We start from the raw sequence: 17810 nt of genomic DNA, 5'->3' as shown, positions 1-17810 counted from the left end.
GCGGCACGGCTTTGCCAGCATATTAAGTAGGTATGTGTAAAATATGTCATTACATTACTTGCAATATGCATCAAGATACCGTCCGCGTCTTTAATTCCAAAAATGTCACGAAAGGTCAAGATGGTCAACCCTTTGTTTCGTAACGTGGCCATCATTTTCGAGACAAGTTGTATGTAATGACATAATAAAAAGGTCATTTTTTTTTAATACATCATGTTGGAGGAAAAAATTGTAGAATACCCAAATAAATGAAATCGAATGTCGAAAATTTGTATAATTTTAATCCCGTGTGCTTATACCTGTAGTACGCGACAGGTTAAGATAGCAATCGGGGTATGAGGCGGGGGGACGCCCCGCACACCCGCACGCCACCCGATCAAAATTAGTATGGCACTGGACATCATAAGCAAAAAGGAATTATTTTAGTAGGGATCTACTCATGTTATTTCAGCCCGCAAAAAAAATCATTTGGAATGATCCGTCTTGTTCTACCTACCTAGTTACTAGTAATACCTTTGGTAGGTACTATCCAGTGTAATAAAAAAAAAAGATTCCGACGAATTGAGAACCTCCTTCTTTTTTGGAAGTCGGTTAATAAAGGTCGTTGGGAAAAACATTTTCTACGCGCGGAAAATATCGCAGTTAACAACTGTAGATATGTAGCCATTAAAACATACAAACTCTTAACCTTGGCTCAATCTTGGTACGTGAAAATGTTATGTTTGTAAGACTTGAGCACGTTTCTGTGGGCTTATAACGTATGGTTATACGTGGGCGTACCTGAAGTGGTGTTTCAAAGTATCTAAGCTAACTAGAGAAGTTTTTTTTTTATTTTACGGCCCTGGATATCACTCTTTTAAGGCCTATCTAAAAATCACAAATTCTTAAAATATGTATAAAATCCCTTATAACTAAATTGTAGAGAAAGCTATTTCTATCACACTAATACTATAAAGGCGAAAGTTTGTGTGTGTGTGTGTGTAGGTATGTTTGTTACTCCTTCACGCAAAAACTACTAGACGGATTTGGCTGAAATTTGGAATGGAGATAGATAATATCCTGGATTAGCACATAGGCTACTTTTTACCGCGGAAAATCAAAGAGTTCCCACGGGATTTCAAAAAACCTAAATCCACGCGGGCGAAGTCGCGGGCATCGGCTAGTTTTGCATTAATACTTAGGTTGAGAATGAGATCTATAGAGTGCACTTTGACTTTGCTTAGACTTAAGTTTCAGTTAAAACGAGACAGATTTATGCCAGCCGGATAACGCTGTCTCGTTTTAACAATATCTTAGGTCTGAGCGAACTCGAAGTGCGCTCATAGATCTCAGCCTTAGTCTAACTCTGTGTTCTATATTCAAAACACATGTCCAGCCAGAGTCCTAGCAAATGCGCAAAAATACTGACACAACAGACTAATCATTTCCACTAGAAGCACTGTTCATTTTTAGGGGTTCCATACCCTAGGGCCCTTTGGAATCCGCTAAGAAAGAATTTTTGAAAATTCAACCTTTAAAGGTAGGAAAAATAGGGGTTTGAAATTTGTGTAGTCGTCTATAAAACAACGACAACTGTTTATGTCGAAAATTATTAGGTAGGTACCTTATTAAGCAATTGTGGCAATATACGGCGCTTATTTTCAGATAGACTTTCAATTTAGAAAGTATAATAATATGAGTCTATTTCACAAGGCCTTTTAGACATACCGGTTCCTAAGTTCAGCAGACATTGTTCGACGAACTACTTTCATATTCACCGCTAGGTCACGACCAGTCACGACAAAAGGTTAAATATTAGACTAAAAATTTTCAGGGCAGTCATGTCTGTAATTGGTACTTAACCCTAACAAATAATAAATAATTAATAATACCTGTTCAATTCAAGGTGAAGAAGAAGTGAAAAATTAAATTAGAAAACCTGTATTTTTTAAAAGTTCACAATTGTATATTGCAAATAAAACATCTGACTGACGCTAGATGCCAACGAACGTTACGTAGATAGGTAGGTACCGCGAGTTTGCACGCTATACATTGCGAATTTGAAAAATAAACCACTAATGCTAGCTAGATGCTAGCGTTCTGGTTACACTAATTATAGCTATAGCTGATGAAGCTATAGGTACCTAATGAAATAATCATCATCATCATCATCACCTACCGTCGGCTCACTACTGACTCTACTGAGCACGGATCTCCTCTCAGAATGAGAAGGGTCTGACCATAGTTTACAAACATAGATGTTTCACAAACCTTTGAGAACATTATGTTGAACTCTCATGGCATTTTTTTTTTTTAATTATATAGACTAGCGCTTGGCTATAATCAGACCTGCTAGAGCTAAGATGGAGCGCGCTTGGCTAGAAGTTGCCTATTCACTCTTGGCATGCAGGTTTCCTCACGATTGTTTCCTTCACTGTTAAAACAGCCTTTCTTCTCGGTGGTGTGTGAAGTCTGCCAAACCCCACTTGCCCAGCGTGCAACGTAGTAATAGCCTAATAAGAAAATGAGCGCAGAACTTTTAATCCATACTAATATTATAAATGCGAAAACGTGTCTGGCTGTCTGCTACCTTTTCACAAAGGTTCAGAGTCAGCTTATATTCCGGGGACGGACATAGGCTACTTTTTATCCGGGAAAATCTAAGAGTTCCCACGGGATTCCTAAAGACTCATCCTTATTACCGATTTGCATGAAAAGTACCGAGGCCAGGTAGCTTACGTCTCTGTAATTGAAATAGGCAACTTTTTATCCCGGAAAATCAAACAGTTCTCATGGGCTCTTTAAAACCCCAAATCCACGCGGACTAAGCCGCGGGCATCCTCTAGTTTAATTTAAAACTTAAACATGGTTGTTTACAAAGTTCTGTAACATGCGTAAAGTCGCAAGCACCCTTTTGTATAAATAGTTGATAGATGTAAGCGCCACGTTTGTGCAATGAGTCATAGAGTTTAGATATTTCAGAGTAGCGAGATTTATCGGTCTGAGAGTATTGGTTATTAACCCGACGCGGTGAATGTTCGAGGACAAAACTAGATCAAGTATTGAGTATTAAATTATTACGATAGGTATATTTATCTATTCAAGTACGACTAAGGTCTAATAGTTGCATGACAACCGAGATGTGGTTAAAGTTAAGTTACGGTTACCGGCAAAGCTGTGAACTAGTAAAAAGCGGTCAAGTGCGAGTCGGACTCGCCCAGGAAGGGTTCCGTAGCAGCAAGTAACATCATATAAAAGTTCTTGTAGTTCGCTGTAACTTTGATCGATAGTGTATTTTTTTTAAATTAAGTTATTGATAAGTAAACATTATAAAGAAAGGTAAATTGCGGTTTAAAAAAAAAACTATTTACTAGATCTCGTTCAAAACAATTTTCGGTTGAAGTTTGCATGGTAATGATGGTATAATATAAGGGAATGATAAAATATTTGATGTACATCATATTATCATATCACTCTTATTTTATAATATATAAATAAATTGCTTAAAGGCACTGCATGACCCCTGCTAACTTAAACCTCAATTAATATGAAGTGAATGAAGTTGGCAGAAGGATCTCGCGGATGTCAACATTTGAATTTTGAGCAAGGTAATGACAGGCAAATCTTAAAGGTACGTGTACCTACCTAACAAGGTATAAAACTTAAATATTGACACTGAATAATTATCCTTTCAATGCTATAAAGATGATACTTGGTACAGTATAATATTGATTGTACAAATATACTCAAGATAGATGGAACTTGCCACTACTTAAATGAACTATGACCTTTAAATACAACCTATCTATTAAACTTTACTTGCATCTATAATGGGGAAAAAATCTACATCAGTGTTTTCTTTTCAAAAATAATCCTTTCAAAAATGGTTTTCTATCAAACTAAAGTTCGACCTGCTTCTAAAAGTCAGTAATTAGCATGTCGCAATGTCACATTGTGTTGTTCTGGTGTAAATCAATCTTAATATTAGCGTAACACGTTAAAAAATTGCGTTTTTTCATTGAAAACCTGATATAAGAAAAAAACTAGCGAATTGACATTTGCATTTCCTGCCTATGCCTTCTTGATACAAGGAAGAACGAATAAAACCAGTCATAAAATAGGAAACTTGAACAACTGACCTTATGAAGTAACACCATATTTATAAAAGAAATAGTAATTACTATTATTAGTAATTGATGTTGCTAGTGTTACTACAAAATAGGTATAAAACATACGGAAGTTAAAAACAAGCTGTTTAGATCTTACAGATACCTTAGATCTTACAGAATAAATCTTATAAAATAAGATTTTGCAATAAAAATGTTTGCTCCAATAACAGAATATTCATCGATGTATATCGATAAGACATCATTAAAACAATTTGATTTGACAAGGTAGAGCAAGATCCAAGACCATCAGACGCTACTTATTTTCTGAAAAACAATTTGTTTGGCATAGAGCAGCATAACTTAATTTTTTCTTCAGATACAAGTTAGCCCTTGACTGCTATCTCACCTGGTGGTAAGTGATTATGCAGTCTAGTAACGTCGACGTGTGCCGACGGCCAATTCATAGGTAGGTATCATCTGCTTAATGCTACCTACCTTATATAATATATTTATTTAAGTATATTTATTAAGTAATAATAATTATCTTTTACATAATACATATTTATAAGAATTGCCAGACGGCTAAAAATAAATAACCAGAACTGCAATTTACTAAATTTAAATAATAATACAATTTTGTCCGAACATTAGCATGATAGGCTACCTATATTAATGTTATTTATGATATCTATGCCTAGAAAAATACAATATAATCAAAACTATTGAAGAAAACGATGTAGAACGCACGCTGCGCGATTTCATTCCGAACTTGGCTAGTAAAAATAATTATAATGTACAAAACAAGTACGAATTTAATAACCAAATAAGTAACAAAGAATGAAAAGATGGCATTCAATTTATAGCCTTACGCATCTCAGGTTCTAACGACCCAGACTTAGCAAAAAGACAAACTGGTTTCGCCGAAAATCGTTTTCAAGCTATACCAGGACAGCAATTGCAAGGACAAACGCTCACAAATTAGGTACAAGGCCAAAAAGAGCGAGATGGGATGATATAAGGGGAAGGTTAAAGACATGCGCAAAAGAATTAAAGGAATAATATGAAATTAAAATAGTTTGCTATGTATTTTATTTGTGGTACGCACATTACAAACAACCACTAATTAGACGAAAATTTTACTATTGTAAAGCTTAATATTTTCAAACTACATTGATGACTGAAATCAAGACTTAACAGGTGACTAGGGAAAGGTGCTTTCACGCAATAGACCAACTTTAAACAATAGATTATTTTGATTATGTAATGTTTAACATTTCTACAAGAAAATTTTATTTACATAGCTAAGTATCATTTTAAAAACATTTCCTTAATTATAAAGAATTTGCAAGGGTCGCCTAAGCTAAAAACAAATCTCGCAGATATTCGCGTACGGAATTCCGCAACAATGTGACGTTTTGAATTAATATGGTACATAATATCTATGATATGGAAGCGTTAGGGAATCTGCACGGAAAAATATGAAGGAAAACCTCGTGTGTTTTTCCGCTTGCGGAATTTGAACCGAAGTTTGAGTTGAAACAGACGCGAGCGTAGCCAAAGGCAAAATCAGTAAACATTATAAGTATTATATAAAATCAAAAAGTCAAAGACTGGAACATTATGGCCGGTACTCAGTTAGTAATTAATAATAATGTAAGTACAAAAGAAACCAAATCAAGATTTAGCTCGTAAGAGCCTGAGTAAACCTTTTCAAGACAAAGAATACAACCAAATAAAAGTAATTGATTCATATTTCAGATTACTGTTACTTTAGTTAGTAACTTTGGACATCATTCATTGTATGTACCTATTACTCTAGATTTGCATATTATATCAGCATCTATCAAATTTCTCCATTGACAAATTACAAATAGAATAATATTAAGTAAATTCTATATTAAATATGTAGAAGGAAGCGTTATTATAAGTAAATGTTCAACAATGTGTACAAATATATGTTGTTTTATATCGCTGCTGATATAAATTTGAATGCATTTATTTTTTTGCAAAATCTAGACTTTATTCACTGCAAATGACAATCTTGCCTAACGAGAAACTTTTATACTAGGACGGCACGTGCCTTGAATAGCCTCTTAAATGTCGGTTTTTTAAAATCAAGAAGATGTAGTCTACAATGTAAGGATTTAATAACAGCTAAAACCCGCTATATATTTTAGGAGGTCACAAATCTTGGAGTATAAAAATCTGCAGGTTAATTAGGTAAGCATCAGTGAATTTAAATATGAAATACATGTAACTCTTTAGTACATAGTACTTTACCATTTTAAAATAACCGATACTAGGGCTGACATGTACATAGTTATAAAAACCCTTAAATAAATAAAGGAGAACAAAAAATAACCGATATGAAAGAGAGTGAAGGTCATAGAGGGAAATGTCTTTCCAATTTAATTTATTGGGGTGGATATGACATGCGCGATATTTTCCTATCTACCTAAATCGCTACTTAACTAATCATTTTCTTGGAAGCCTTGAAGATGATCAGACGAATCTAATAACTAATTAAAGTTATTACTTAAATAGTAAGCACAAAAAGTTCATACCTAATCTTATGCTAACTGATTCCATTTGTTCAACAATGACTATGTAATCCAAGTTTTTCGTTTCGTGTCATGTCATGTATTAGGATACAATACACACTCAAGTGGGTATTGATTTGGCAAGATTTTTGGCATCTTTAACACAATATACTATCAAATCTGGAATGATTTCAATCGTTTTTTTTTTTTGTTTGAAAGGGCGTATCATCGGATAAGAAAGACTAAGACATCGAATAAAAACACGACTGTTCTGCCAAAAAACGCTGCTACAACTTTTGAAAATATCGCCATATTGAATTTTTTTCAAAAAACTATAGACCGTGTCACTCGGGACTACATTTATTATAAGGATTCTAACGATACCCCATAATCTATTCAGGCTTTTAGAAGTAATGGTGAAGTAAAGAAAGTTACAGGGACCCTGTTTTTTTTTTTGGGTAGTCACAAGTTTCTACATCCCAGCTATTTTAGTAGTATAGTTTATCTTTTTACATGCATATACAAGATAGAATATTGAAAGTGACTTTGGTCATAATCATATTGGTCATTTGGTCATTTGGTAAAAATCATTAATGATGATTTAACTAGGAGTTACGAATCTTTTGGTCATTTCTTGTGAAGGATGTAACGGACGATTTCTGATTTCTGGACCGAATACCTATATAGAAAGCCCTTCTGGCATCAGTTTTTCATATCCATTATTCAAGTGCGGTCCATCTTAGACTGTATCATCACTTACTTGCCATTGTCTGATTGCAGCCAAGCGCTAGCCTATTACAGATAAACAAAAAGACTTTTTAGATGCGTGATTTGGTTTGGATAGTAAATACTTAAGTACTTAAACATTAAAGTGTAAAACCATAAAAGCTAAATTTAAAACAACGTTTTTATCATGATTTGTGTTAAACATTAGTACTTATAGAGTTAAATAACACGATAACAAAATTAAATGCAGAAAAACTTGATTTTAATGATTTAATAAATGTGTTGAGATTCGAGTATAATTTACTTAAATGAGTGTATTAAATACTGTAGGAACACTTTTTGATGTCGTAATATCATTATAATTGTACTTATATACTAATCAAAATTATATACTAACTTAAATAGATATTAAAAAAATTCAAAGCAAGGAATACAATAAAAGTTATCAGAATATTAGCGCACGAAAGTCTTTAAATGAAAAATAAATAATATTAAGCTAAGAATTATTGTATTTCGCTCAAAATAGATATAGCGAAGGGAAGATTTTTTTTATAATATCTATCATCAAGGTTATAGATCATATATAATTTATGTAAATGAAACCAACCTGATCTTCCAAATCAAAAAAGAAAAATAAAACCGACTTCAAAAACCACAAACTCTAAAAAAAATTTTCAAAAGAAAAATAAAACCGACTTCAAAAACGACAAACACTAAAAAGTAAAAAATAACTTTTGTTTAGCTACACGTGTAATGCACCTAGGTATGAAGTCGAGCGAGCATATTAAAACAAAATTAGAAATCCAAGAGTGAAGCTCGCCCGACTTCATACCTAGGTGCATTACACGTGTAGCTAAACAAAAGTTATTTTTTACTTTTTAGTGTTTGTCGTTTTTGAAGTCGGTTTTATTTTTCTTTTGAAAATTTTTTATTTCACAATTTTTAGTGGCCCTACTGTACTATAATATGCTGTGCCCAGTTAAAACCCTACTGTTTACTAAGCTATTACACTGATCGCGAGCAATTTGCTCCTATCCGTTGAGGAGTTCTGTTCTCCATCTCCGAAGATATTCATCAGATCTTCACCAAATTTATATGGGACCACCTGCACAGTATACCCTTTCAAACAAAAAAAAAATTTTCCAAATCGGTCCAGGGATCTTTGAGTAATCGGGGAACATACATAAAAAATAAAAAAAAAAATAAAAAAAAAAAGATCCCGACGAATTGAGAACCTCCTCCTTTTTTGGAAGTCGGTTAAAAAACAATTATCATTCAAAATTGCATTAGGTTTGAAAGCAACAGAGTTCTCAATATTCTTAGACGTACTTATTTACTCAGTAACTTTATAAGATTTGACGGATTAGAGGGTAATATCACCCAAAATAAAAGTGCAAATGGATATAGTCTGTTCGAAATGCAATTTTTATAAAGGTTTTCCTCATTCACAGTTGAAAGAGGCAAAGCTTATACCACATACCTACGGCGCGAAATTGATAAATATTCAAACCCTAATGTGTGTCCCATAGCAAATTAACGTACCTTGTATTGTCTCACTCACACTCTACATCACACTAATATTATAAAGGAGAAAGTTTGTATGTGTGTGTGTGTGTGTGTGTGTGTGTGTGTGTGTGTGTGTGTATGTTTGTTACTCCTTCACGCAAAAACTACTGGACAGATTGGGCTGAAATTTAGAATGGAGATAGATTGTACCCTGGATTAGCTCATAGGCTACTTTTTATCCCGGAAAATCAAAGAGTTCCCACGGGAATTTTAAAAAACCTACATCCACGCGAACGAAGTCGCGGGTATCAGCTAGTAATGTTATAAGAATGAAATTATCAATGCAATTCAAGCTGCGGCATTAATGGATACCTTTATTACCAATGGGCAGACCGTAAAAGCCTATATAATGTGAATATTGCAATGTTTTAGATAGAGTTTGACTTAAAATCACTCAACCATCACCTTTAGATGAACAGTATTATCAGAATTCAGCAAAAAACGAGAAATATTGTCCACAAACACAATTGGAAATATATGAATGAGACCGATTAGAAGTTTAATTTTCACAAAACCAGATCGCATAAAGGCAGGCGAAAATATAAATGAAAATCTAAACCAACAAAGAATGACATATTAAGAGTAGATTGTCGAGATTAAACAAAGCTACTGAATTCAGCATTCAAATCTCTGTCGAATCACAAACAAAAATGTTTCAAATATTAATGCCATTACAACAAAAACAATGGATGCGCGTACAAGAATAAAATAAACAGAATTTTGACGTCCGCATTCAACTATATAATATTTCAGCCAGTATAAATAATAAATTAAACAGTGGATATTCACCAAATTTGCAGAGTGAAATCCAAATTTGATTCACAAAATGGCACTGGAAACACTTGGGTTACTCGGTTACACAATAAGTACAAAAAATACGCACTGGAAGCCCTGAGTTTATTTGACTTGTAACCGACGGACTGGCGGACGAACATCCACCCTACTCGCCAAGTCATATGCTACTGAATTCTGGTTCGCGAGACAACGAACTCGGTGCGGTCTATGCTGTCTGTACTCTGTACTTTAGGTATACTGTACGCGTACATATTTCCAATGCACACATTAGCGATTTTCCACTCGATAATAATCTGACCCTGTTAGCAAAAAACATTTTCCGCTTTTGCAATCGAGCAATTCTCTGTCTGTCTGTCTGTCGACTGTCTGCTAGCTTTTCACGGTCCAGCAGTTGAACCGATTGAAATGAAAGGTACAGAGTTAGCTTACATCCCGGGAAAGGACATAGGCTACTTTTTATCCCGGAAAATCAAAGAGTTCCCAAGGGATTCTTAAATGCCCACCTGTTTAACCAATTTATATGAAAGGTAGAGAGGCAAAATGAAATTAAGAACAAAGGCGAAGCAGGGTACAGCTATTTTATGTTTGCCAGATATATAACCGAAGCAAAAGTGCGCAGGAAGACAAAAGGATAAAAAGTTGCGCAACAAAAAGTCCCATGTGTAATTCTCGCTTACGTCCCTGGTTCGACCGAACAAAGGCGACGCAGTCCGATGCTACACAGCTGTTTGTTTTATATTTGTCGGTCATGTAAGCAAGTGTGCGCAGGAAGACAAAAGGACAAAAAATTGCGCAGCAAAAAGTCCTATGTGTACTTCTCGCTTACGTGGTTCCACCGAACAAAGGCGACGCAGTCGGGTACTACACGGCTGTTTGTGTTATGTTAGTCAGTCGACGGTCATTTAGCTGAAGCAAGTGTGCGCAGGGCGACAAAGGGACAAAAAGTTGCGCAACAAAAAGTCCAATGTGTAATTCTCGCTTACGTCCCTGGTTCCACCGAACAAAGGCGACGCAGTCCGATGCTACACAGCTGTTTTATGTTTTCGAAGTAGACTCGCGTCTCGCGAATCGATTGTCGATTCTAATTGTGATGTAATGTAGAGACAAATAGAGAGCTATTTTCTTCATAGCCTTACAACTACAAGTTACGACTACAAATCATAAAATCAATAGATCAGTTTTGGCCCGCATTATGCAACCCTCATATCTCCATATCTATTGTTTGTACATCATTGGTATCTTATACCTAAGCTAAGTAACTCTGAGTACTGTTAGTTTCTACTGTTTCTTAATTAATTAGGTATCTTTAAGTATGTAAAATCCCATCATTTTGTGTCATGCAGCAACCTAACAACAAAGGTAGGTAAACCTACTTAATTCATAGTATTCTTGTGATCAAATTAGTTTAATCCCTAATTAAATTTTTGATATCCTTTCGAACAACTCAATAGCTACGGCTGATTCTAAGTGGTACAAACATACCTTTTTAGTACCTACATCTGATCTTTTTGATCTCTTCTCTTCTATACAAGCGTAAATTAAAAATTTATAGCACCCCCGACAATAGTGAAGGTTACATACAGTAACTAGAAAAGAGCTGATAACTTTCAAACGGCTGAACCGAATTTCTTGGATTATAGCTAAGAACACTCTCGATCAAGCCACATTTCAAACAAAAAAAAACTAAATTAAAATTGGTTCATTAGTTTAGGAGCTATGATGCCACAGACAGATACACAGATACACACGTCAAACTTATAACACCCCTCTCTTTGGTCGGGGGTTAAAAATGGAAGAAAACAAGTCCAAATGCTTCAGAGATGCGAAATTCTTCTATTTTTCTTCATGGTCTTTAAATAAAGTATACCTACCTATTGAATGGAAACGATCATTCGTTATCTTTTCGATTATGATGTGATTTTTTAGGTTGAGAATAATATTATTCCTACGACCCAGTTTATTTGTTTAAAAATATCATTATGTCCGACTTTGACACATTTATCACTATCTCGCAAATTAATTTTATAGGAGCAAAAAGTGGCATAATATTGTCGTTAGTCATTTATGTACCGAGGTACTGATATGAGATCTTAATATTACTTTTGCAAATATTGTGAATCTTTTACAGAATTATTATGCGGTATATATTCACACTAATATTATAAAATGTAAAAGTGTGTCTCTCTAGATCACAGATTGAGATCGACGAACATAAAGATAGGTTGCATTTTTTTTTAAATAAAAAATAGCGATTAAAGGAGCAGGCGGGTCACCTGGTGTTAAGTGATTACCGCCGCCCATGAACAATTTGCAGCACCAGAGGTACTGCTGATGCGTTGCGGGCCTTTCAGGAATTTGGTGGTCCACCCCTTGAATAACCCTATGGTGTAATCTAGTGGGAACACCGATGATGGGAGCTGATTCCACAGTTTCCATTTCCGTGGGAAAACGGATATGGCGCAACGGGCGGTCGATGTGCACCAGGCACCCAGGTGGTGGGGGTGAAATTGCTTGCGGTGGCGTGCGGTGCGGTTGTAGAAAAAGGAGGGTAAAATGAGATCAAACAGCTCTTCAGAGCACTCCCCATTATAAAGGCGATAGAAAACGCAAAGAGAGCTTACATCTATGCGATGCTCCAGGCTTTCCAACGAGCGAGTTAGTTTGGGATCGTCCACAAGGCGAACAGCGCGTCTTTGGATCCTATCAAATGGACGGAGTTGGTACTGGGTTGGTTGCATCCTGGAGACGAAGATAATAAGCTTCATGATCTAAAAAGTAATTCGAGGGCATCAGCTACACGTAGTACCTATTTCCTTTGTTCTACTCTAGTTTTACACAAAGGAAATGTGCTGGCAATAACCAGTCAAGAATTTATCTATTACGTTATTCCTTATAATTAAAAATCAAACGAACTTACCAAGTGAAGTTCGATTGTAATTATGCGAGCAGCTTCTTTCGACGCGATTTGGTTTACATATTGTAGAACGCGTCCCACGCATCAGCCTAGCACGGATTTTTAGATCTTTTTTGACTTTGAAATTGGCAACACTGCCTACCCGCATCCAATCCCCCACTATCGCCCTCCCACCACAGCTCGGACCACTTCACGACCGGCTTGTCATTTTAGTTGATAGTTATAGATAGATACATTTTATATTTGTTTATATATATGTATGTATATATATAAATTAGGGTAGGGTGTACTTTTGTGTACTTTATGAAAATAATAAAATTAGGGAGGGTGTGTATAAATCGCGTCGAAAGAAGCTGCTCGCATAATTACAATCGAACTTCACTTGGTAAGTTCGTTTGATTTTTAATTATGCTTCGCAGCTTCTTTCTTTGCGATTTGGTTTACATATTGTAGATGTTCAGAGCTAACAAATATAAAATGAGTAACCTATTTGGAAAATAAATAGATTACGTAAGTATTTGTGAATATTACAAATAAAAATTTCCATTAAAAACATAATAGATTATGGTATATTATAGCTTGTTGAATCAACTTTTTTAATTGAGTAGGTATATACTTATACAATACATTTGTGATCTTATACATATACCTACTATCTACATAATAAATCGGCATGTTAAATATAATAAATAATAATAAATTTAATAAATCAACAAAAGTTATCGTTAACTAAGTATCTTTATCTCTCTTTTATAAAATTTAGCGAAAGTAGCCGATAACTGGCTGTAATCAGCAGTGTTATCATTGTTGACACCTGCTCTGCTGGCTCCAGATGTGGATGCATGGCGTGTTATGTGAGCACTAAATTTTGTCATATCAATAACACTTTTATGAATTGTTATCCAATGACTCAATCATTGGGATGATAACTTTTTGTAAGGCCCTTTGTAACTAATATAAACATATAATCATTATTAGTTTCACGAATAGAATTTGTTTTATTAATATACTACTTTAAACATGTATCTGAATATATACTAAAATTTTCACTAAAGAAAGGTAATTTCAAAAAAGGGTTGAGAATTGAGATGAATTAGGTCAAGAGGTCGTTATCAAATCTGAAATTTTAATAGTAGTCTAGTTCAGCCTATTGACATTGCTTATTTTTATCAGTGAAAAAGTAAGCACTCTATGAGTAAGCAGTCATTAAAGCCAACAAAGTAAGGGTCTTTTTTGAAAGATTTCCCAAGTTGAGGTTCTCATGTGGCCATTGTTCAGATAAGTAACTAGGAACAGTGTCAGTATCCCATGTTATATTATACTTTGGTTGAGTTGGGCTTGACCTGCAACTCCCTTCATAAACTTCCTAATTTGATAGTCATCTAACATATTAGGAAAACACAATAACAAGGCAGATAAGTACAAATTTACAGTTCCATTTTTTGTACTCTTATCAAATATTTTTGTAAGAAAATCTAAAATCACAATAACATTTTTGTGACTATAATGATAATCATTTTGTTTACGATATTCTATCTAGGACCTAATACGTGTATCGTATTGTCTGTACGTAATGGTCAGAATGTGAATTAATCACAAGATCAACAATTATTGCTGGTACCGACATTTTCAGATATTTTTGTCGCATAATTTCACGGTGACTAAGTGGATTGTTTTGTGAAGATTATGAAGTTTTCTGAAAGGTCAAAAGATTAACGTTGGGATGAAAGTATACATAGGTACATGGTGAGCAGACCGATCTTGTAAACAAAGGAAACTAGGCTTGCGATGGCTAGTTATTATTTTTATAGGTTTTAAGTTATTATTTTTCTTATCATTTTTAAAATTAAAATCAATGGTGGAAACGCATAATAGTACAAATGTTTTTAGGACACCGTAGAGGAATCAACAGTACATGCATCAGGATTGATTTTCTATGTGATGTAAGTCTCACATTTTGCATTGCAACGACTAGCGAACAAATCTATTTCAAAACTGTCAAACACTTGAGTCAACGTTTTAAAAGCATAGTCAGTTAATTCCTGGTTAATTCCCATTCGGTGTCCTGGAAAGATTTTCTCGACAAAATATTAGCTTAGGTATTATCTTTAATTAATAATAAAAATGTAAATACATAAGAATTACGGGTACTGCGCGCTTCCCCCGTACAATTTACGTAGAAAATAACTGTTGTACTATCAATCCTTAAAAGGATTGTCTACGTTACAAAGATCATTTGCAAATACCTTCAAAGCTAGGAAAACTGCCTTTAGTTCTAACTCGTTTATATGTAAACAAGAGTCTTTCTTCTTACGACCGGACGCTACACTGTAGCTACACTATACATTATTATAATAAAAAGCACTCCAGTTAAGCATGCGTCCGAATGTTTAATTATCAATTAATTAAAGGTGAAAATGCACTGTTGATACTATTTAACTTTCTCAAATCCTCAAACTCAAATTTAACTATTTCAAATTGCTAAGGCGGTGAATGTTTTTGTTCGTAACTCGGGTTATTTAGTAAGCAATGATACTTGTGACGTTTGAATATTTTCGTATAATAACCCACGAATATTGGACTCCAGGATAAGCTGAAATTAACGGTTCAAACAATCTAGCAAAATCACGAAGTTTGCGTTTCGATTGTGTGAATATCTTTTCAAAAAATAATAATAATAATTAATTTTAATTTTCTTATCATCAAGAAGTTTTAAGTATCATGTCAGAATGCTCACGACATTTAAAACGTAAATATTTTCGCTGTGATATAGTTATATTAAAAAACATGCATCTTTTAGGCTGATTTAAGCCAAGTGACAATTAATTTTGATGCAGTGCGATAATCCTCTATTTTAAAATTACTACTTTTAATAAACCTAAATAGGTTTATAAGGTTTAAATACTAAAATATACTATAATAGTTCTTATCTAGAACTGAGAGTTGTGATTCGTCATTTACGAATCGCTCCTATTTCGAGTAATTTGTTTAATGGTTTTTGAAAATCTAAAGACTTGTGAGGTGATTTTGGGCAACAATCACTGGGATTGCTATTTTGGATAGGCGTGCTTATAAAAGGAATGTAGCCTTCGATCCATTATAAAACAATTAGATCACTTGTAATAAGTACATGATCATTCATGTGAGAAAGGACGTAATCGTCATGCGTACGATACCTCGTGTAGCACAAGCGGCGGCTGTGAGCGCATGCGGCGCGGCGGCGACGGCGGCGGCGAGCGCTCGGGTGCCGCGGCGCGGAGGGGCCGGCTGCTTTGCTGCCGGTACTGGCGCGGAACTAGCCGACTCTTCCCTATATCTTGTTTGATTTTTCCGACACATTATCGCCGAATATATACTTGTTAGTATTTGGGTTTTCAAGAGTGTCTATAGAAGACACCACGAATTTTTTCCTGCTTCGTTGTGGTGCATATCACATAAGATTCGGCAGGCGTCGTTCGCTATTGCTCTTGGTTTAAACCTTCGTATATTATGATTTCTAGTGCTGGAGTTAAGGCAGTTACGGTGTTACCGAGTTGTTTGTGCAATTACATAATTACATTTTATAAAGGGTTCCGTTAGGACTGCTTTTAGCCTCTCAGTTCAAAATTGGAGGTAAAATTTTATCAATTTTCGAGTGACATAATTTCAGTAACCGGGTTTGACTTCTACTTCACGTGCAACCAGCACGTGAAGTAGAGAAGCATCGTCGCTATATTCATCATGAATATTTGAATGAATGAAAACAAAATTGAAATAGCCCTCAATTTAGCTATTCGCTATTTTATTTTTGTTTTGACGGTAAGAGCCCAGAATTTGGCAATTACGCATCAATGTGGTAAACTTGATGGATAAAATCCAGGTATTCATCATGAATATTTGAAAGAATGAATATTCAAATTTAAATCAAATTCAAAACATTTTAATTCAATTAGACTTTTACAAGTTCTTTTGAATCGTCGAAAGCATCTACCACTGGTTAAAATAAAATTGAAATAGCCCACAATTTAGCTATTCGCAATTTATTTCTGTTTTGATGGTAAGAGCCCAGAATTTGGCAAATACGCATCGTGACGGTAAGAGCCCAGGAATTTGGCAAATACTCATCACTGTGGTAAGCTTGATGGATAAAATCCCTGTTTTCATCATGAATATTTGAAAGAATGAAAATAAAATTGAAATAGCCCACAATTTAGCTATTCGCTATTTATTTTTGTTTTGATGGTAAGAGCCCAGAATTTGGCAAATACGCATTGTGACGGTAACAACCCAGGAATTTGGCAAATACGCATCACTGTGGTAAACTTGATGGATAAGATCCCTGTATTCATCATGAATATTTGAAAGAATAAAATTGAAATAGCCCACAATTTAGCTATTCGCTATTTATTTTTGTTTTGACGGTAAGAGCCTAGAATTTGGCAACTACGCATCAATGTGATAACTATCCATCAAATAAACTGCAGCTATTTATCATGAATATTTGAAAGAATAAAAATTCTTTAAATTAAAACTCCAAATATTTCTAGTCAATTAGACTTTTAAAAGTTCTTTTAAATCGCCAAAAGCATCTACCACTGGTTAAAATAAAATTGAAATAGCCCACAATTTAGCTATTCGCTATTTATTTTTGTTTTGACGGTAAGAGCCCAGAGTTTGGCAATTACGCATCAATGTGGTAAGCTTGATGGATAAACTCCAGCTATTCATCATGAATATTTGAAAGAATGAAAATTCAAATTTAAATTAAAACTCAAATATTTCTATTCAATTAGACTTTAAAAAGATTCTTTTGAATCGTCAAAAGCATCTACCACTGGTTAAAATAAAATTGAAATAGCCCACAATATAGCTATTCGCTATTTATTTTTGTTTGACGGTAAGAGCCCAGAATTTGGCAAATACGCATCATTGTGGTAAGCTTGATGTATACAATTTTGAAAGAACGAAGTCTTCTTTAAAATTATATTTTTGTATTGGTTTAATTTTAATAAAATGGATTTTACTTACGATTTGTGTTCTCGTTTTCTCTGGCGTTTTTCATTTAGCCTCCTTATTTTTCTCCTAATTCTTTCCTCTGGGTCCTCATTTTTCCTCTTCTTCCCCATGTTCAGAACGATGATTTTAATAATATTTCGTGCGGGTTTCTGTGACGTGCGTAGGCTTCGGCACGGAAACACGTAA

General features: G+C 34.6%; 1 protein-coding gene across 1 annotated transcript in view; it reads right to left on the bottom strand.

The window, feature by feature from the left end:
• Positions 1-9902, bottom strand: part of LOC123869843 (ATP-binding cassette subfamily G member 4) — a 46332-nt gene extending 36430 nt beyond the window's left edge. Inside the window, exon 1 of the mRNA XM_045912903.1 lies at positions 9710-9902. The gene's annotated coding sequence lies outside the window, so the exon portion shown is untranslated. The remainder of the gene's footprint in view (positions 1-9709) is intronic.
• Between the last annotated feature and the right edge of the window lie 7908 nt (positions 9903-17810).

Source organism: Maniola jurtina, chromosome 11 (genome assembly GCF_905333055.1).
Source record: "Maniola jurtina chromosome 11, ilManJurt1.1, whole genome shotgun sequence".
NCBI classification, from domain to species: Eukaryota; Metazoa; Arthropoda; class Insecta; order Lepidoptera; family Nymphalidae; genus Maniola; species Maniola jurtina.
The sequence above is the reverse complement of the archived record's forward strand: the minus strand, read 5'-3'. Positions and strand labels throughout refer to the sequence as shown.